At 33.5% G+C, this 22,902-nt stretch overlaps 1 protein-coding gene across 2 annotated transcripts in view; it reads left to right on the plus strand.

Moving 5' to 3' along the window:
• Positions 1-5,883: 5,883 nt before the first annotated feature.
• Positions 5,884-22,902, plus strand: part of LOC123532534 (uncharacterized) — an 89,587-nt gene continuing 72,568 nt past the window's right edge. For both annotated transcript variants that reach the window (XM_053517768.1, XM_045313993.2), the window contains exon 1: positions 5,884-6,069. The gene's annotated coding sequence lies outside the window, so the exon portion shown is untranslated. The remainder of the gene's footprint in view (positions 6,070-22,902) is intronic.

Below are 22,902 nucleotides of genomic sequence, written 5' to 3' on the forward strand. Positions count from 1 at the left end.
CTGAGGAGATTTTCATAAACTTTGCATCAAATATTAACCTCATCATAGCGACGCACTCAACCCTGGTCACAAGGTCCAAGGTCAATGTCACATTTACAGGAAAAAAGGTCAAATTGTTTGACTTCATGTCTACTTCATATTGTCTAAACCGCTTAAAAGATTTTCATAAAACTAGCATCAAATATAAACTATATATCGGGCAACGAGTACTTTATTACCCAATATATATACATCTCTAGATATAAATATGAAGTGACTTACATTTGTATCAAAAGCGTTGATTCATAATTTAAGGTAGTTCTACATGTTAGATAAGTGGACATGATGGCGCGCAGTCATTTATCAGAGAATAATGCACAGATCCACCACACAGAAACGCAACAATAAATAAATGGCAAAATTAATGAAACTGGCAACGTTTCTGTTTTTCTAAAGATTAATGCACTTGAATAAAATGAAAAACAATATGTCAGTATACACCTGTGAAAACCTGCAACATAGTATTTTTTTCTTCTATATTTGAAATTATAAAAATTTTGATTTTCCCTATAGACTCTCATTTTGAAAAAAAAAAATATTATGGCTTATGTTTTCAATCAGTGTATCAAAACATCAAGCACAGCATGGAATATGTCCTTTTATTGACCGAATTTTATAAGTTTATCTTCGTGGTTAAATCAAATTTTACATGGTAGTAAACAAATTGATATGAACATAATAGAACTACCTTAAAATTGGAGATAATAAACTATGCGGAAGCTGAGTATGTTATAGCATAATGATGTGTATGTATATTTGCATTTTATGACATTTCACCTACATATTTCCGTTAGTACTGATGGGTCACGCGATACAAATAATGACGAAGACACGCCAGAAGAATATGAAATTAACACAAATATGACAGGCCACTGGGTTTTTTTAAGAGCACGGAGTTCTAACACTTGAATTTTGTGGGAATATACGTTTTAAAACTGTTTGAATCATTTGAATGGAACTGATTATCGTGAGTGTATATACAGTGCGGATTCAAGACCAATCATATTATCGTTAAAGCAGTTGATGATTGATTTTACAAATTGTTTTGCGTGTATGAAACAAACTGACCTTTGGAATCACGTTAAAAGCTTTGCCAGGTATGGAATTAGACTAATCAGAAGTAGCATGTAGCAAGACAGTTCTCGTTTGTCTGTATATATTTGGTAAGTTTGTATTTTTATTTAAATTAGTACTCTCTTATTCTATTAATTTTTGCATAGAATCAGGATTCTTAGATTTTAATGTGATGTTCCCGCTATTTCTTTAATATGAAATTCCATCTTCTTTTACTTCACCTCTACACTAACTACTACTCGTACTGTTCGGGGGATGTTCGAAAAGAAATGCTAACATTTCTTAAAATTAGATAAAGTATTCGAACAAAATTAGTTATTCAGTGCAAATCACTGGAATCAATACATAGCTTTCCTAGGTTTCTTACGAGTAGTGTCTTATATTCCAAATCACTAAACGGTAGCCATTGTTTCGGCGCATATTTGTTTTGATGGCTACAAAATGTAGTTGAGCATCTTAAATTAACAACTAAAAATGGAAATATCTAAATGTTTCTCTATCAGTCTTATCGAGTTTTTACTTTCGGGATTTTTCTGAATATCTATTTTGTAATACCTTTATGTATATACCGAAATATAGGGATCAAAATGTCCCCTTTTTGAGCCGAAAGACTAAAATCATTTCATCAACATAAACAGGCTTTTTCAAAATAAATAAGTAGAATTTGCAAAATATTGATCAAGCTGCACAATGTTTGCTCTTCGACATGGTTTTACCAGCATTCTTAGTAACTTGCTTCACTTTAATTTTTTAACGGGCTGGCTGAAAAGTCACAGGATTATAGTTGCATTCATTTTAGTTTTTATTACACTATTATATTCTATTCAATAAATAAGAGGCTAAAATATAAACATATCTGATTGACCGATCAAAACCAAAAAGAAGGCAAATGATTGACGTACACCATTTAGGCAGTTATTTTAAGTAACACTGCTGTTCAATATGAATGAAAAAAAAATAGTTAAAATATCATAATTGCCATAATTAAATACAAATTGTATATAATTATGGTAATGTTATACAGCAAATATATAATACGATATTATAAATAGAACTTCATTCAAAACATTGTACCACTTTTATATCTTAAAATTAAGTGTATCGCTGTACATTTCTAAATATTTCATAATAAAGAAAGAATGTAAATATCATCATAACATATTGTCCCTGAAATCATACTGTATATCGAACTGTAAATACTATATATGAATTACGGTTGAGTACTGAAGTACATAGACTGTGACGCTCGGATTCCTTCAGCCACTACACCCTATATTTTCATATCCAAATTGAAGCTATTAAATCGCTATTTATTTTCTCGATGTTTTACTGAAACAATATTAGTATGCCCCCTTCGAAGAAGCGAGGTATATTGCCCTACACCTGTCGATTGAGTAGGTCTGCCGGTCGATATGTCGGTCGGCCGGTCCATACAGCGAACGGTTTCCGCCCAATAGCATGAGAATCGCTTTACCCAGAACCTTCTAACTTAGTAGCATGCATGGGCTAATCTGTTGTGTTTAGGGAAAATAGGTCATAGGTCAAGGTCAAGTGCGCCTGAACCCGCCCAATACTTGAGACTCACAGCCACTTGAACTACAACCTTCATAATTTGTGGAATAAAAAAGGAGATTTCCAAACTGTAATACAAATTGTTTACATAAATAATGTAATGAAATTGATTTATGAGGAACCAGAGCAACGCACGTACACAAGTGCGTGCCTCGATACATTTTTACCATTTAAACCGCTAGAAGATAATAAAAGTGACAGGATATGACAACTGACATTAATGCTTAAATTTTAATAGAAGGGTGTCAATGGATTGAAGGTTACGGGCGTGTTTTTTTTGTTTTTTTTTCACTGAAATTTAATGAATGAGATTCTTTAGGAACAAACATAGAGCAAATTTTAGGATCGCGAAAATGTACTACCCTGTCCCATTTTCATACTGTATTAGAAGGTTAGGGTTAGAGTTAGGGTTAGGTTTATATTTCTATCAAATACATATCTAGGGGTTATGGTTAGGGTTAGGAGCTCTATATACACTTATAATGGAAATATAGAACTACTACGATACAGATCTAGAATAACGCTTACCTCAAACGTTAGGTAATTGAATTGAAAACTCGTGTTTTTACAATATTAACGCTTAGCCTGCTAAATATCTAAAATGGACTGGTCCATCATTCAGTTTGGGCAATACCATTTATCATTCGATGGGGGTGTTCACTGAAAATTTACTGACTGGATAGCGAACAGTGCAGACCATGATCAGACTGCACGGATGTGCAGGCTGATCTTGGTCTGCACTGGTCGCAAAGGCAGAATCACTTGCCGCCAGCAGGCTAAAGGTTAAAAATTCAGAAATTTCGTCTAGAAAATACTTTTGAAATTTAACGCTGCATGTTGCTGATTATTGATGTGTGATTGAATAATTATTCTTGACTTTGGATGTACTTCATGCAGCATGATACTAAGCTTTAACCTTTAGCCTGCTGGCGGCAAGTGGTTCTGCCTTTCCGTCCAGTGCAGACCAAGATCAGTCTGCACATCCTTGCAGGCTGATCATGGACTGCACTGTTTGCTATTCAGTCAGTAATTTTTTATTTAACACCCGTTAGAATAATAAATGGTACTGTCCAAATTGAATGATGGACCATTCAATTTTAGAAATTTAGCAGGCTAAGGGTTAAAAAGTGTGCGTCGTCTTCGCAGATTGTCTAATTGCAAGCTGATTTGTTTGGTATGTTTTCTAATACATGTATGTGAATATCTCTTAATGATGATCCTCTTGTTGCCCTGCTTTCTGCAAGAACATTGAGTATTAGGCTATGTTTGTTTAAGCTTCAACATGCTCATTCTTATTGCTATTGTATTTGTAAGGTAATCAATTGGCGTGGATATTTCCTGTAACTTTGGAACATCGTTTGGATTGATTGTGAGGATGTGCGCGCAGTTCACTAGTTTAAGCAATTTAGTTGTGTTTTGACATTGTTCGTTCCTAGGCGATACCTAAGTGTGTTTTCCATGTTTTCTATTTGTTGTGTTTCGTCTGTGCACTTTTCTGTACATATCGCTTGTCGTTACATCTTTACAATTGTTGTGTCGGCAGCGTTCTTTAAATGTTATTTTTCCGATTGTATCTTTATCCGTTCTTTAGTTCATCACAAGTTACCTCTTTATGCGTTTTGGATGATTCGTCAGGCGGGGATAACGTTATTTACAGGGCCCTATAACAATAGAACATGGTGGATATTAAAAATAAGGTTTTATGAGTTAAACCTGCTTATACATTTTTTTTTGTCAGACACTAATGCAATCAGATTTCAACTCTATTCCACATGAATATGTTTTTTCCTTATTGTCCATTTTATCTTCTTTCCACTTTATGTGTAGCTTTCCATCATGTAGACATCCATCATAATCCTTTGCCGCCTTTTTTTTTAAATGCATGTTTTGAACGTTGCTGTGGATATATTTCTATGGGTTTTTTTATACTTAAAGTGAAATTATGCGCATCTTACTGCACATAGTTTATTTGTTTTTGATGAATATTTTATAAAGCAATTTTCGGTTGCTGTGCACTTAAATGTGTTAAATTAACAATGCCGCATGAGTATTTGAAGTTGATTCTTTTGAAATAAAGAAATCGGACTAATAAAATAATAGTTCTTTCCTTCAGTCTTCTGCGCAATGATCTCCCTTACGTATAGGTAGAGATTTCTGAAGTTGAAGGGAAGCAACTCCTGCGTGCAGTTTGACTTTTCTTAAAAACACTGCCCCAGTCAAAATAAGAAAAGTCATATTTGGAAAGTTATTATTTCGTACTGGTAACAGGAAGAGTTTGGTATATTGGGTTAAAAATTATAATTTCCTCCACCCTTTTTACACATACATCTATTTCAGCTGGGTTTTTTTCTTGAAAAATATGTATAATTCCACTTTAAGCTAATTTATCCAAATTGTATTATGTTGAAATTCTGTAATATAACGTAAGAAATCAGTTTTAGATCTATTTGACATAAATTTGATTTTCTGTTTTAGGCCGACATATTACTTTATTAAGTATTTCAATACAATTCTGTTAAGCTTTTTGGCCATTTCCTGTGTTTATATTAGAATAACTCCAAGTGTTATGACCGCAAAGAAATATGAATGACAAAAAAAAGTCATTTACAAACTCATTTTTGTACAGGGTAACATTTGACTAAAAACAGAAACGCATAGAAATGCATAGAAACATGTATTACTAAGTATATAGTCACGGTAAAAACGTACCTCTTTTTTAGTGATGGCATTTTAAATTCGCTCACTTTTTTAAATTTTTATTTCAATTTTACTTTTAAAGAGTCACACACATACAGCAATGTAATATATATGCTAAAGTTTTAATTTTTATCGACATTATAACATTTCGGCTGTTACGGTAACTAGGCCCTAACCGGGTTAAATTATATAGGGGAACGGGTTTATTTATTGCTCAATACGTATATTAAACGGGATATAAAACCAGATCTGTTAGGTGTTTTATGTCATATATAATGTAATGTTCAAAGCGTTCATACATTATTTATTAAAAATGGAGTAATTAATTGAAGTACGTGCAAGCTGTGGCTATCTTAGTGTGATAATGAAATAAATAGCATTTTTATGGCATTTCACCAACATTATTTCCATAAGCACAGATAAGTTACATCACGCATGTAATGTCTAAGACAAGCTTGTATATTATAAAAAGAGCTTAGTATTAGTATCTACGGTATTGAAGATGATAATTTTGTGCAATTCGAATTATCAAGCAGAGCTAGTTGTGTAGTTATGATTTCAGTTTAACCTATGGATGTTTTGCTTAGATATAATTTTGTGGATTTTGAGAAAGTGTTACTGCGCAGCACTTGTCTCATCTGGAATAAATGACGCAAGACGATTAATCTGTTTGCTTGCGAATATATGGTAAGTTGCATTTTCATCTGTTTCTAAATTTGTACGATTAAGTTTTTCTTGAACTATCTGCTCTCCAAGACTCTGGTTCACGGCGGATTATGGAAAATGCATAAGATTTGTTTACATTTACCATATTTCTATTGTTGAACAAAATATTTAAGCGGAGATTTCAATCGGTTAAGATAACGACACTGTCAAGATGTTAGTTGGAACTATATTCTTTGAGATTTGGCTTTAGGTACGTAATATATTTTATGGGTTAGTGGCAGAGCCTTAGACTTATATTTGCATTAACTGCAGTTTTATTACTCTACAGATTCTCTACAGCTAATGCTGAAGTTTCTGTTTCTGCTACAAACTGCAAGCTGAACGAAAACGTTAAGCAACATTTAATGTAAAGTTGGAAATACACTGATAAACATACTACATAGCAGGTATCTGTACAGCTATTCGAAGAGAATAGATAGATGATAAACTATAGATGTTCTTTTAATTGCTTGTCGCCTTCTTGTTTAATGTTGTTCCATTTGTCTAATACAACCTGGTATGCATGTGAACAGAAAATAAAAACGGATTTATGAGTAGCACCACACACAAAAAATCAACCTTACAAAGCAGACCACATCAACCTAACAGACACAGAACACACAAATTACCAGTAATACGTCACAACCTACAAAACGAGACAACAGCAATAAGCTACAAGGTGTTTAAATAGAGTTAACGGGTACTCAACGTTACTCTAGTCCCCTGGAATAATTAAAACACTAACTAAAAGAATAAACAAATCAAGTCCTTAACCAACAGAAACCCACTTTTAAAGACAGTTTCGTAGGTATCGCAGTTATTCATTAATACCCTCAGATATATCCGCTGACATTCCCGAACCACGGCATGTACTAATATGTGTCAAAAAAACATCAGTGCGTTAATGTCACACACTTAATAATTATACCAAGAATCTATGAGGGAATAATGAAGCCACGGATTGTTACAATGTACATCGCAGTATTAATCTATGCGACCTATGATGTTAGTGATGTATACGCTATGAATTGGATGTATTTTCATTAATATCCCATAGCTTTTATTTCTTTCTTCCAAATCATTTAAATGCTTGCCATTTCCGTGGAAGATTGTTTAATGTCAGTAGTTAAATTAAATTACGAAATTATATCAAATTGCGCTTAAAAATACCACGTGACTATGAAAATCACATGACCGCTGGAAAGAAATTCAAATGTTATTTATTTCGATTGTTTTCATTTTATCGCTAGGATTAGAATACTCGAAACAATTTATATAACTTAACTGATAAAAGTCTTGATGGCAGAGGTCTCTTCCCTATAAGAGAAGACCAATGCATAAGAGATTAATTAAATTCATGACAGGTTAAAAATTACTTTCACACTTTTGCAGCTGTATATCGAAATAATTTACTTTTATGGAAAGTATGAAGAATTGATTTAAACCGTACATGTATATACTTAGATACCACAAGGTATAAGGAGGGTGATAAAACAGGATTAATCTAAGACGAATGAGCAGCTTTAATGTGAAGCATGACTTAACGGCGTCTTTGAGCGTTTATTGAATCTTGTCTGAAGATTGTTTGTTTGTTTTGTTTTGGATTTTACGCCGTCTTCCAACAGTATTTCAGTTATGCAACGGCGGGCAGTTAACATAACCAGTGTTCCTGGATTCTTTACCAGTACAAACCTGTTCTCCGCAAGTAACTGCCAACTTCCCCATATGAATCAGAGGTTGAGGATAAATGATTTCAAACACGGTGCCTTCTATCATACGCCCCGCCCAAAGATTGAACTGTCGACCCCGAGATCCGTAAATCTGCGCTCTCCCTATTAAACAAAGCGGGCGGGTTGTTTGAATATTGATTTCAACCTATAATCTACGCAAATAAAATGAAAATACAAATATCTAACGCTGTCTCCCAATTGTAATAAGTCGTATACAAAATGCACCAATGTGTTATCTCTTATAAAAAGATTTATACAACAAACCATTGCCGAGAATGTAATACCAATCAATTAGTTGCAATTGCCTCGCCCCTCCTTTTCTTTGTAAACTCGATCTTTGTGCCAGATGTTTTAGTTCCATTGATTTCCGAATAGATATGCATTGCGTGGGTCTGTTGACATTTATTTCACAATTTCCATGTATGCTGTCCACTAATATTGACTTGAGCGAGTGTTATTGACATTTCGTACAAATTAATTGAGGAATATAAAATGCTTTATGGTAAGGATATTTGTCCGCCTAATGAGAGTTTAGTCGTATCTGTGAACCTATACAATACAATAATACACACAACAATTGTTCAATACACAGGTTTTGTACAGCAAAAACAATTACATTGTCATTTTGTTACCGTTTGTTCTTTTCTGCGCCATACCACCATTAAAATATCGTTAAAAAACAACTGGGTCGACACTAAAATAGTTACTGTAACAGACGTGGTCCAGTCTACGGAAAACGTCACGTGGCGTAGCTTACTTCCACCACACCATATACATTTGACAGCGTCTCTGCCTACAAATAGTAAGCAAACATACTCAGTACTGCTAGGCCTAACTTCAGTAAAAAAAAAACTTCACACTGGTCTTAAATAATATAATTTAGTGAGAAGATAGCTGTATGTTTTTGTTCCAGTACTATTGTTCTCGGAATTATTTTGTTTTTACTGTTGCAAACTTGCCTATAGTGCCACTAGACTACAGTTCAATAAACAACTTCACGCTGGTCTTAAAGGCGCATCTCAGAATAACTCTATTCTTTTCTATTTCCATGATGTTAATTATACAACGACATTATTTGTATGAAGAAAAAAAAACGAGAAGTACAAGTATCTAATTACAAAGACAATGCTTTTCATGTATAAACATATTATTGAATGAGTATAGCATTATGCACAGTATGAAACCACAGTAGATACCACACTTTATATCTACTGGGTAAGATATTTATTCATCTATGTTGTTAAAACTATACTAAACAGACATTGATTGAATATGTTTGCAGACAAGATTGTGCAAACACATTTATTCAGGGAAAGTCTCAATTGTCCATCTGTCGTCTTGTAGAATAGCTGTATATTAACAACATCATCCGAAAGACTTTTTAAAAAGTTCATGTGGGAAGAAAAAGTAGGTCACTATGATGTGATGGATCTTTAAGTAATACATTTTAGTAAGAATTTTGATTCAGTGCTATTGCACTCGGAATTATATTGTTTCTTTCATTGGTACAAGCCAGTAGGCTGCACCTCATTTAACATCTTAACTCTGGTCTTAAAATGCTAAAATTGAGTAAGAAGTAAGACGTTAGCTGTATATTTTTGACACAGTATTTTTGTATTCAAAATAATCTTATAACTAGTCCACGTGTATTTAGTATATACAAAATGTAATTTCGTTTCAAAACTATCAGTCAAACACATCAAGTCTAATTAACAGTATTATCGTTAATCAATTCAATTAAAATACCACTCATCAACATATAAACTTAATGAACTTCTTTTGTTTTGTTTAAGGTCCCATCAACATAACTTAAATGAAATCTTCTCAGCTTTTGAAGCTGAGGTGCCCTTTCGAGCATTATTTAATGTATGAGTTGACAGCCAGCTGGATGTCTTCTTCATTGATAAAATTCTGCACCCCAAGCAAGGGTTCTCACTCACAGCAATAAGAGAAATGTGATGAATTTAAATATATATCGTTTTAAAATGTTTTTGTTCAACATTTGCCTTTTGGAATTTGTAATATGTAAGGGTGTTTATTATTCATGTGTCAAGGTCGCCGTGATCGAGTAATAAGATAATAATAATAATAATACTAAGTGGTACATGTCTCTGTCCTAAAAACAGACCAGGTAGTTGCCTTTCTTTAAGATTATTTTTTGTATTCTCATGTCACCATGTCACAAAAACGTAAACTGCACTCAGAGTTATTTATCTATTCTTAAGATTTTGCGACTTCATAATAATTGTCGCAGCGAGGACAACAAACTGTGTGCCAGAAGCTTTTCATGGCGCGCGTATCACAAACAAATAATCAAACATGTAATAATAATAATAATATTAATAATAATAATACCAAATGCAATTGTAATGAAAAACATATATATATTCATAGTCATTTTCACTGTTGATAAATTGGTACGGGCTCCAGAAAACCGCTAAGGTATTTTATCAGTTCACGATAGGTCCTGTGACCAATTTATGCCGTTTATGAAGAATGCTATTTTGACCGTTTTTTTTTCTTCAAGTTTTAATGACGGTAACGAAAGAGGGCATATAATAAGCTTATCTAATTACAGATCAAAAATGAAAAGTAGACAAATGATTCACATTATGACACGTAGGTTGTAAATAATCATTTAAAGTAAAACGGCTATCAAAATATGAATGATAAAATTGGTTAACATTGAGTTTAAAAAGTCATAATTGCTGTAATTAAATACACTTTTTATATTTAATAAGATAGTTTCCCAAGCATACTGTGGTACATTTTCAAATCATAGCTAAAACGACAATATGATATATACAGAACGTCTTTCAAACATTGTTCTACTATATAACATGAAATGAAAGGTTTTGAAGTTGTCGTATAATAGTCGAAATGTATGAAAACCCTCATCATATTTTACATTATTCCTACGTTTTTTTTGTCTTTTTGTTTGTAAAATCATTTAGCGTTCAATTACTCTTATACGTACTAAGTATGTTAATGGATCACATACGGGATATAAGAACATTTAAGTAAATGTTTCATAAAATGATACTACCTCATAGCATGTTTTTTGTAAGATATCTTCATGATCGATTTGGTATACATCTTGGATAATCTTATAATAATCTACTGCTTGCAAGCGCCATATCTGACAATTCTGCTTCAGACTGTATACACATGAGCGGACCTGTGATGTCAACTCTGTAGTTATAATCTAGAGAGGAGCCGTAGCATTTAGGAATTGTTGCCACTATTATCCTCATGCTAGAATGTAACAATGAATATTTAATTATGTAGTCGCCACCATGAATATCTGCTTATTCACATGTGTTCAATAATTTTGTAACACACCTGTATTTTGTCGACGATACACACTATTTTAAGGCCAGTGTTCATTTTCTTCATTTTTACCTACGAGCAATTATGTGTTCATATATGTGTTCATATAATGTGTTAAAGATATAAAAAATTGATTTGTGATTAATACTAAATACAATGTTCTCTCATAGAAAATAATTTACATACTTTTTATCTGAAGTGGAAGGCTAACAAAACCTACGCGGTGGGAATAAAAGTTTTGATGTAATACAGGATTTATGCCGATGTAATACTCACTACCAAAGTTCGGCCGAGTTTTGATACTCACTACCAAAATGCGTTACACTCAACGCAGTTTGGTAGTTTACAAAAATGTAGTACCAAAACGCGTTGGATATGTACACATCCAACGCAAAACGGTATTAATGATAATCTCATGATTTACAAAAAGAATATTTTGTGACGAATGGACACTATTATTTCAAAGAGAGTCATGATGGAACTTAGTCACTCATCCGACCTTGACCTTTTGACCTTGAAAATATAACGGCCCTGGATTCAGTCAAGCAGGACTATTGGAACACACGTGAGAGAGGTCTGTGCAACTCTAACTTTGACATACATCGAGAGATATTGACGGAACTTGGCACAACTGTTCACCACAATTAGTTGATGCGTCGTTCGCATGTCCCTGGGACAGGTTTCATAAACGCCCTAAAGTAAGTATAGACTGTTTGAGATTAAAATTCAGGAGATTCACGTGAAAAGGTCACATAAGACGGGTTGTATAATACCTTTAAAGATATATGCAAGGTAGACATGCAACCTTAAGAGTCTGACCATTACTCGACTTAATGCCATCCTCACATTTATACTTCGTTTTACAGAACTCAACATTTTCGTGCTTTAAAAAATCTCGGTGGACTAACCCTCAGACAACACTAGCACATTAAAACAACAAAACAATACAATGTTATTGCATAGATTGAGGCCCCTTTCACACGCTCAGGAATCTACATTTTGGTTGTTTTTATACGAAAACTATATCTCGGGAGAGGAACTCCGAACCCCCTCCCCACCATTTTTATAGGAGACATTCCCTCCTTTTATCTCTCTCTATTGTGCGTAATGTAAAAATGAGCACAGCCCCTGATGTAGAAAAAACTACCAAAATACGTTCCATTCCATGATCCTTAACACATCATATGTACCCTTGAAACGCATTTTGTCGCTACCAAAACTCGACCGAATTTTGGTAGTGACTATCAAAATGCGTTGCTACCATTTTGAGGTGTAACACGGCTCGTCCCTACAGATCGGAATTAAGATAGGATTTTTGTTTAAAAAAAACAACGAAAAAGACCAAAGTTTTCAAACCCGATGGAGGCTTGTTTTACCTTGCTTTCTATGCGAGCAGTTGCAAATGCAATAGCAAACTGCACTATATTAACCTAAAGAGACTTTCTAAAAGTTGTTTCCTTTTTATGTAATTGGTCGATGATATACCAGTATGTGTAGTTCACAGATCTTTCAGTCTCATTTATGCTGTACTTTAGCGCTGACTAGCTTGTACACAAAGCTTACCTTGTAATGGATTTTAAGTATTGCAATGGACGTCTCTCTGCGTTTCCCCGAACACCACATAGTATGAGATGAATCTGATGGTCAGCGTCAGCGAGACAGCAATGAACGAGACCAAATCGAACATACCTGGTAAACAAATTGTGAGAACACTTGAAAATACGTCATGAATCTCTTTCTGATTTTACCAAGATGCCACCATATATTTTATTTCATATATTTAATATGACTAAACATTCCTTTAAAACCCATTGGCGATATATGACCATTTTGTGTCGATTCGCCGTAAAACCCAACTCACTCACTCACTCATTCCTTTAAAACCCAGCGTAAAATAAGTAAAACATACTTTAAATCTCACAAAACAAACATGAAATGTGCACGTGAACAGTGTAGTAGGTACCCAGTACAGAATTGCACACTGTTCTGTTTGGATTAAAAGGCAGTTTTATCTTAACGTTTGATTGAAACGGAATATCTGATTAAGTTATATAATGCTGTTACCGGGCTTCGTTCCTAATTTTTCTTGCTTTGATTACCTGTTAGAACGACCGCACCCTGGGACGACAACAACATCTTCTCAAAAGACAATTCAAGGTTTCAACAGAGCCTAAAATAGCCGATATCTTTTTTATTCACAACAGCTATGTACTTTTTGTTGTTATGCTCACACTTATCAGATGGCCAGTTACTGAATAACTGCAATAATGTACAGATAAATGATACAGCGATTTAATAATCGTAACACTGTCAAGTTTTATATGCAGACTCCATAACCACTAAATTCCTCGCTAAATTCTATTTTGTTTAGTTCTACACACATTGTACTCTTGTTTAGTGCTAGCGTTATTTAAAATGTGGCCCATACGCCGCTTTTTTATGAGTTGCACTCCAATATATCACTGAAAGGTCCAAGTACACAACCGTATGAGGAGATCTGCGGATGTCTCTTAATTAATTGTACTTTGAAACTTATAACACGTGGAGATGTTTTTTGCTACTCATTTCGGGGCTAGGTGGCGTGGACGAGAGCATGCATTGCCACTACATTCCATGAACAGGCTCAATTTGACCGAGCCTGCAACATTTTCATTTTCAGTAATATTTTGCTTCTATAATTCATACAATACTAATATTAAATCATGTTTTCTTAAAATATATTAAAAGAATGAAACATATTTTCCAGTTAGTTTCGACAGCAGAAACTCAATGCCCATTTTATTACTATTTGATTGCTATGATGGGAAAGGGCCATCTCTCTGATGTTGCAATATCTTGCGGCCCAACCCTTTCGGTTTTGTTAATTTTAATTCTAATACATGCTGATACTTACACAGAATTATATGCCTTATATTTGTTATTACATGTTATTTGAATATTTGTACATGTTTTTTATGAGAAAATGATAAAAGTATGATTAACCTAAACTGTGTAGCATCAACTTATATATTGCGGCATTAATACTAGTACCGTTCAGTGTAAATAATATTATAGTCGACGCATTATGGCCAAGAATATCTACGTTCTTATGCACAAAGGTGCATACTTTCAACGGAAACTTAAATTCTTTATAGATTACATATTATCTATGAAGTGTAAAAGCGGAAGGCATGAGCGTTCTTTAGTTTTAAGCGCAAACTGTTTTCAGTATAGCGGTCAATGTGACTGTGACTTTTGACCTACTGACCCACAAACCAATCTACTGGCTACAGAACATTATCCTAAAAAGTTTGACGACTGTTAGCCAAAGCGTTCCTAAATTAATGAGCGGAAACATTTTCCAAACTGAAGGGCATTATGACCTTAACATTTAACCTGCCTTTTCTAAAAGCAATCGGGGTCATGCAGTAGTATAAATTGGCTTATGAAGAAGATGACCTCTATTGTGTTTGAGGTTAGTAGGTCATAGGTCAAGGTCACATTGGCATGAACCTTGAAAACAGTGCCCCCCCCCCCCCCCCCCCCCCCCCCCAATAACTTGAGCCTCCTCAAGAACCACTTAACTTAGAACCTTCAAACTTGAAAGCATGCCTGACCATATATAGAAGATGACACCTATTATTTCGGGGTCAAAAGGTCAAAGATGAAGGTCATATGGACCTGAACATTGAAAACTATTTCTGCACCTTCAAACTTGATAGCGTGATTAGGCTTAATGAAGTAGAAGACCCCTATTGGTTTTTGGGGTCAGTAAGTCAAAGGTCTAGGTCACAAGGGCCGGAACCTTGAAAATGGTTTCCGCCAAGTAACTTGAGAACAACTTGACCCAGTATGTACAAACTTTATATCATGATAAGGCTTATAAACTTGATGACCTTTATTGTTTTTGGATTAGTAGATCAAAGGTCAAGGTCATTGTGATCACGGGACTGATGTTGGGACAAGCCATCATGGGGCATACATGTTTTTTAAACAGCTCTTCTTTATTTCACCTCTGTAGACTCATATAATCGTTCAAATCTCCAGAAAAGATTTTGTAATTTTAAACAAAGATTTTGAAATATGTCATGAGGTAAAAAAGAATAGATCTGCAGCATGACAACCCACATTGTCAAGAACTAGGGTTGTATTTATGTAGAGTAACGTGTCGTAAATACCTTCTATACTGATTGCATGTTTCAAGGATATAAAACTAGATCACTGTAATACTTTGTGGAATAAAAAAGTAAATTACATAATGTAATGAAACCGATTTGTATGGAACCTGAGCAAAGCACGTATACAAATGTGCGCCTCGATACATTATTACCACTTAAACCGCTAAACATAATAAAAGTGACAGGGTATGACAACTGACGGTTTGGCTTATGAATTAAGGTTTAAATTTTAACAGAAGTGTGTCAGTCTGTTGAAGGTTACGGACGTTTTTCTTCTACTGAAATTTAATGAATGGGATTCTTTATGAATAAACAAGGTAATTGAATTAAAAACTTGTGTTTGCAGTGTTAAAAAAATAGAATTCTTTTAAGAGATTTAACACTGCACGATGCTGATTTATGATGTGTAATTGAATAATCATTCTTGATTTCGGATATACTTCTTGCAGTAGTGTACTGTGCGTTGTCTCAACAGACAGTTTAATTGTTAGCTGATTCCTTTGGTAAGTTTTCTAATACGTTGATATATGTAAACATCTCTTAATGGTTTCCTTTGTTGCTCTGCTTTCTGCAAAGACCTTGAATACAAGGGTATGTTCGTTTAAGTTGTTTGTTGTATATTTAAACATGAGCATTCTTATTGGTATTGTGTTTGTAAGGTATTCAACTGGCGTGGATAATTCCTGTAACTTTGGAACATCGTGTGGATTGATGGTGAGGATGTGCGCGCAATTCACCCGTTTAAGCTTCCAGTTGTGTTTTCACATCGGTCGTTTCTAGGGGGTACCTCAATGTGTTCTTTAGTAGTGTCGTGTTTTCCTTGTTTTCTATTTGTTTTGTTTCGTCTGTGCACTTTTCTGTAGATATCGAGCGACTTCATATCCTTACATTTGCTGTGTAGGCTGGGTTCTCTGAATATTGCTTTTCCTATTGTATCGTTATCCGTGCTTTTGTTCTTCATAAGTTACCTCTATATGCGTTTAGGATGATTCATCAGGCGGGGATAACGTTATTTACAATGCCCTGTAACGATGGAACATTGTGGGAATTACAAGTAAGTTTTTTTAACCGGTTAACACATAAATTAATATTATTTTCAGCTACTGATACAAACAGGATCCAACTGTATTCCACTATCAATTTTTGTTTCTTCTTATTTTCCGTTTGTTTTATGTTTTCTTTAATTTTGTGTGTAGCTCTTCGTTATGTAGACATCAATCATACTCTGTTGTAACAGTATTGTTTCGCCTTTTGAACGTTGCTGTTCCTTTTGGATCTACATTTGTATGTGTTAACACTTCAGATAATTTATTCACATCGTTGTAGGCGGGAATTCTGATATATTAGAAATTAATTTAAGATCTATTTTGAAGTTTTGTTTTGACTGAAGTGTTTTCAAGTATTTCAATACGATGCTATACAGTTTTTGACTCTTTCGTACGTTTCAATCAGTATAACTAGACGTGTTATGATCGCAATAAAATATGTATAACGACATATGAAAAAAGATACAGATACATCATCTTCTCTTTTGCACGGGATACTTGTTAACTTAAACGTGCAAAGAAACAGGTGTGTAAAGTGATGACATTTCAAATGCCCTTACTTTTTTTTTACTTTTTTTCTGCAATTGTATTTTAAAGAGTAATAAACACACTTCAATGTTATATATATATAATATGCAAAAATATTAATTTTAGTGGACCTTTTTACACTTCGACTCTTATATTCAAGAATGCATTTGGCTGCTTGTACGGAAACTAGGCCCTGACCGGGTTAAGATTATATAGGGGAATGAGTTGCTCGGTTAATATATGCTTTATAAATATTAAACGGGATAAAAAAACTAGATCAGTTAGTTGATTTATGTGAGAGGTAATGAAATGTTAAAAGCGTCCATATATTATTTATTAACAATGGAGTAATTAATTGAATTACGTGCAAACTGAAGCTGTCTTAGTGTAATAATAAGATAATTAGCATATTTTATGGCATTTCACGAACATTATTTCCATAAGTACAGATAAGTTACATCACGCATGTAACGACTAAGACACGCTTGTATATTATAAAAAGTGTGACAGGCTGTGTTTTTAGTTGATACGCCAGGTGTGTAAAAAATCACGATATTTTGGTGAATGAAATTCTTTGGAAATAAACTTTGTAATTTTGTACTTTTCTGTTTGATTTGAACAGAGCTTAGTTTTAGTATCTACGGTATTGAAGATGATAATTTTGTGCAATGCGAAATATTGAGCACAGCTAGTTGTGTAGTTGTGATTTCAGTTTAACCTATGGATGTTTTGCTTAATTATTATTTTGTGAAGTTTGAGAACATTTTACTGTGCAACACCTGTCTCATCTGGAATAATAAGATGAATGTGAAATGATGCAAGACGAATAATTTGTTTGCTTGTGAATATATGGTAAGTTTGCATTTTTGTCTGTTTCTAAATTTGTATTATTAAGTTTCTCTTGAACTATCTGCTCTCCACTTCTCTGGTTCATGGCGGATACTGTAAACTAAAATATGGAAAATGCGTAAGATTTGTTTACATTTACCATACATGTATTTCTATTGTTTAACAAAATATTTTGGCGGAGATTTCAATCATTTAAGATAACGACAATGTCAAGATGTTATTTGGAAACTACATTCTTTGAGATTTGGCTTTAGATACGTAAAATATTTTATGGGTTAGTGGCAGAGCCTCAGACTTATATTTACATTAACTGCAGTTTTATTACTCTACAGATTCTCTAATGCTGAAGACTTAAGTTTCTGTTTCTGCTACAAACTGCAAGCTGAACGAAAACGTTAAGCAACATTTAATGTTAAGTTGGAAAAACACTGATAAACATACCAAATAGCAGGTATCTGTACAGCTATTCGAAGAGAATTGATAAATGAGAAACTATCTATAGACGTTCTTTTAATTGCGTGTCTCCTTCTTGTTAAAATTTGTTCGATTTTGTCTGATAGACCCGATATGCATGTGAATAGAAAATAAAAACGGATTTCTGTATAACACCACATACAAAATATTCGACCTTACAAGACAGACAAACTCAGCTTAATAAACATTCAATGGATTTTTGTTTTTTCTAGTTTTTTATGTATAAGGAGAGTGGTGAAACAGGATTTAACCAAGACGGATAATCAGCTTTAATTTGAAGCATGACTTTACGCCGTCTTCTGACGTACATTTAATATTGTTTGAAGATTGATTTCAACTTATAATTTACAATACAAATAAAATAAAAATACAAATATCTACACGCTGTCTCCCAATTATAATACGTCGTATACAAAATGCACCAAAGTGCTATCTCTTATAAAAAGATCTAGACAACAGTTTAATACCAATCAATTAATTGCAACTGTCTCGCCACTCCTGCTCTTTGAGAACTCGATCTTTGCGCCAGATGTTTTAATTCCATTGATTATAGAATAGATATGCATTGCGTGGGTCTGTTGACATTTATTTTACAATTTGCGTGTATGCTGTCCGCTAATATTGACTTGAGCGAGAGTTATTGACCTTTCGTACAAATTAAATAAGGAATATAAAATGCTTTATGGTAAGGATGTTTATCCACCTAATGAGAGTTTAGTCTTTATACTAGTGATATAGTTTATAAGTATGTGTGAACTTATACAATACACTAATACATACACCAGTTGTTACATTGCCATTTTCCACCATTTGTTCTTTTCTGTGCCATATCACTATTGAGATACCGTTCAAAAAACTTAACTGAGTCGACGCTAAAATAGTCACTTGATAGACGAAAAATGTCACGTGGCATAGCTTACATGTACCAGATACATTTGGCAGCTTCTCTATCTGCAAATATGAAGCAAGCGTACCCAGTACTGCTTGGCCGCACTTCAGTAAATAATTTCACACTGGTCTTAAATAGTATAATTTAGTAAGAAGATAGCTGTAATGGCTTTGATTCAGTTATTGTAGTCGGTATTGTCTTGATTTACTGGTGCAAGCGTACTTAGTACCCCTAGACTACAGTTCAATAAACAACTTCACGCTGGTCTTAAAGACGCGCCTCAGAATATCTCTCTTCTCTTGTTATTCCATAATGATAGTTATACATGATTTGTATGAAAAATACCCTGAGCAATACCAGTATCTAGTTACAAATTAATAGAGATATATTTTAAGCCAAGACAATACTTTTCATTTATGAAATATTATTGAATGAATACAGCATTATGCACAGTATTTGATGCAGATGCCACATTGTATCTACCGGGCAATATATTTATTCATCTATGTTGTTAAAACTATACTGATATTGATTGAATAAGTATACAAATAAAATTGCGCAAACACATTTATTCAGGGAGTGTCTAAATTGTCCTGTCGTCTTGTAGAATAGCTGTATATTAACAACATCATCCGAATGGTTTTTAAAAAGTTCATCTGGGAAGAAAAGTAGGTCGCTAGGATGTGTTGGGTCTTTAAATAATATAATTTAGTAAGAATTTTGATTCAGTTCTATTGCACTCGGAATTATCTTGTTTCATTGGTGCAAGCCAATAGCCTGCACTTCACTCAACAGCTGAACACGGGTCTTAAAATACTATAACTTAGTTAAGAATGTAGCTGTATATTCTAGCACAGCAGTTTTGTTTTCAAAATTATCTTGTCTTACTAGTCCACGCGTATTTAGTATACACAAAATGTCATTTCGATTCATAACTATTAGTAAAACATAGCAAGTCTTATTAACAGTGTTATCGCCAATCTATTCAATTTAAATACCACTCATCAATATCTAAACTTGATGAACTTCTTTTGTTTTTGTTGTCTTTAAGGTCACATCAACATAACTAATATGAAATATTCTCAGTTTCTTACGCTGAATGTTTACACTATGGTGCCCTTTCGTGCATTCTTTAATGTATGAGTTGACACTTGTGTAGAACCACCGACCTTCCGTTAGCCAGCTGGATGTCTTCTTCATTGATAGAATTCTGCATCCCAAGCAATGGTTTTCACTCACAGAAATGTGATAAATTTAAATATATATCGTGTAATGTTTTGGTAAACATTTTCGTCAGATGTTTTATATCCCACAGCTTTTGGAATTTGTTATATGTAAGGGTGTTCATTATTCATGGGTCAAGGCCACCGTGATCGAGTAATAAGATAATGATAATAATATTACCTGGTGGTACATGTCTCTGTCCTAAACAAACAGACCGGGTAGTTGCCTTAGTTCAGAATTGTTTTTTATTCTGACTACACCATGTCACAAAAACGTAAACTGAACAGTTTTTTGCAGGACACTTAGAGTTATGTTTTTATTCCTAAGATTTTGCGACTTCATAATAATTGTCGCAGCGGAGACAAACTGTGCGTCAGCAGCTTTAAGTTTCATGGCGCGCGAATCACAAAAACATAATGTGTAAACCTACGTATATAAAAACGTTAACACTGTTGAAAGAGACATGGTTGCGCTTAACTCAAGATGATCCATTTAATATGCCCTATCAGACATCTGCTGTCATGCAGAATCATGCAAACACAGACCACTATCTATGTTAAGAATAATACTTTAATAAATGCAATATACTTCAGAAATATTATTACTGTACTAGAGTATTATTAATAATAATGACAATTATTATAACTGTAACAATGTTTATAATCAAACATGTGATAACGATGATAGTAATAATAATAATGATGATAATAATACCAAATGCAATTGTAATGAAAAATTCTATATTTATAGTCATTTCCACTGTTGAAAAATTGTCACTTTGTTAGAGGTACGGGCTCTAGAAAACCGCTAAGGTATTTTATGAGTTCATGATATGCCCTGTGACCAATTTAAGCCGTTTATGAAGAATGTTATTTTAACCGATTTTTTTTAAGTTTTAATGACTGTAATGAAAGAGAGCATATAATAAGCTTATCTAATTAACAGATCAAAAATGAAAAGTAGACAAATGTTTAACATTATAACACTTAGGTTGTAAATAATCGTTTAAAGTAAAACGAAAATCAAAATATGAATGATAAAATTGGTTAGCATTGAATTTAAAAAGTCTTAATTGCTGTAATTAAATACACTTTTTATACCTAATAATATAGTTTCTTAAGCGTACTTTGGTATCTTTTCAAAGCATAGTTTAAACGACAAGATATTATATGCAGAACTACAGGTGGCAGTAACATAGCTAGGATAAGTATGGGTCCATGAGTATACACTTAAATATATTACAATTATAATGTTTTCTAAGAGAAAAAATGCCAAAATGTCATTTTGAATTTATTTTTGCCCCTGTGACAATGAGGCATTAGAAATGTTATCATGAGCATTTTGACATGTGCATTGCTTTCAGGTCCGTAATTTTTTGTCAAAAAAAAGTTCTTTATCAATGGCTGACCGTCTTTTGGGCAAGTGAATACTCTTTCAGAAAAATCTTACTTCAAAGCCCAGTTATAAACCGTTCAGAATAGGCTAAATACAAACTAACAAGACCGAAAAGTTAGACGGTCAGTCATTGAAAAAATATTTTTTAAAAAAGCATAATTACGGTTATATATGTTATATATCCCTTATTTGTCATAGGTCGCACTACAGGTGGTAAATGATGTAAGAAAAACACTTTTTACGGAAATGAATGATATATCATATCCTGCCAATGCAGAATAGCGTCCGAACGGTTGTCTCATACTAGAACAAAATTATGCCAGATAACAGTCTTTCAAAAAATAATAGTGCTGTAATGTTTACCTATGTATGAATATACGGAGTCTGTTCAGCGGAGGATGCAGGGTTTAGGTCTGGAGAATGGTGCAATCTTACGTATTTTAGACTTTATACTTAAGCATGAATATTTGAGACAATGTGATCTTTAAAATTTATAAATGTTAATAAAAACAATTTGACCATGTTTATAGCTTTGTTATCTGAATACTGTCTGCTCTTACCATTTCAGAAATTATCAGTACTATCGATATAAAATTTTGACAATTTTTGACTAAAATTACTGATATCTCATTTTTTTCAGGCTATCAAAAATATATCTTTGTCGGATTTGAAGATCTTACCTGAGCGGTAAAGGCCGCTGGTCTAGAATCTCTTGCCCTTCGACGCTATAGTTTCAATCCTCTACAAATACTGTAGCATTATTGAGTATCTTTAGTCAAGAAGAATCTATAAAACATTTAATAAGGCTTTAGGAAGGATATTAAAATAGCTGAATGTAATAGTTTGTGTAATATCAAAGCAAATTATCTTATTTAAGAAAATTGAAACATTCCTAATATGGTATTATTTAGTGAACTATTTGACTCACTTGGATTCTGCACGTTAGCATTTTAGGAAGAGCATAATGACTAATCCGCTTGAGGATTGATTATAAAACTTATAAAATGTTACATGTTGCACGTTAAGCATGTAAAAAAGAGCTGTTTGTAAACTACAATGATAGCCAGTCGAAGGCAGCTTGGAATGTAATTTTATATGCTGTGACTTTGAGTTTGCCCTTTTACCAAGATGACCTAAGGAAGGGGGTTATTGACTGACAACAGGTACCCATCTATGAAGACAGACAGCCATAG

The sequence above is a fragment of the Mercenaria mercenaria genome, chromosome 11 (genome assembly GCF_021730395.1).
Source record: "Mercenaria mercenaria strain notata chromosome 11, MADL_Memer_1, whole genome shotgun sequence".
In the NCBI taxonomy this organism is placed as follows: domain Eukaryota; kingdom Metazoa; phylum Mollusca; class Bivalvia; order Venerida; family Veneridae; genus Mercenaria; species Mercenaria mercenaria.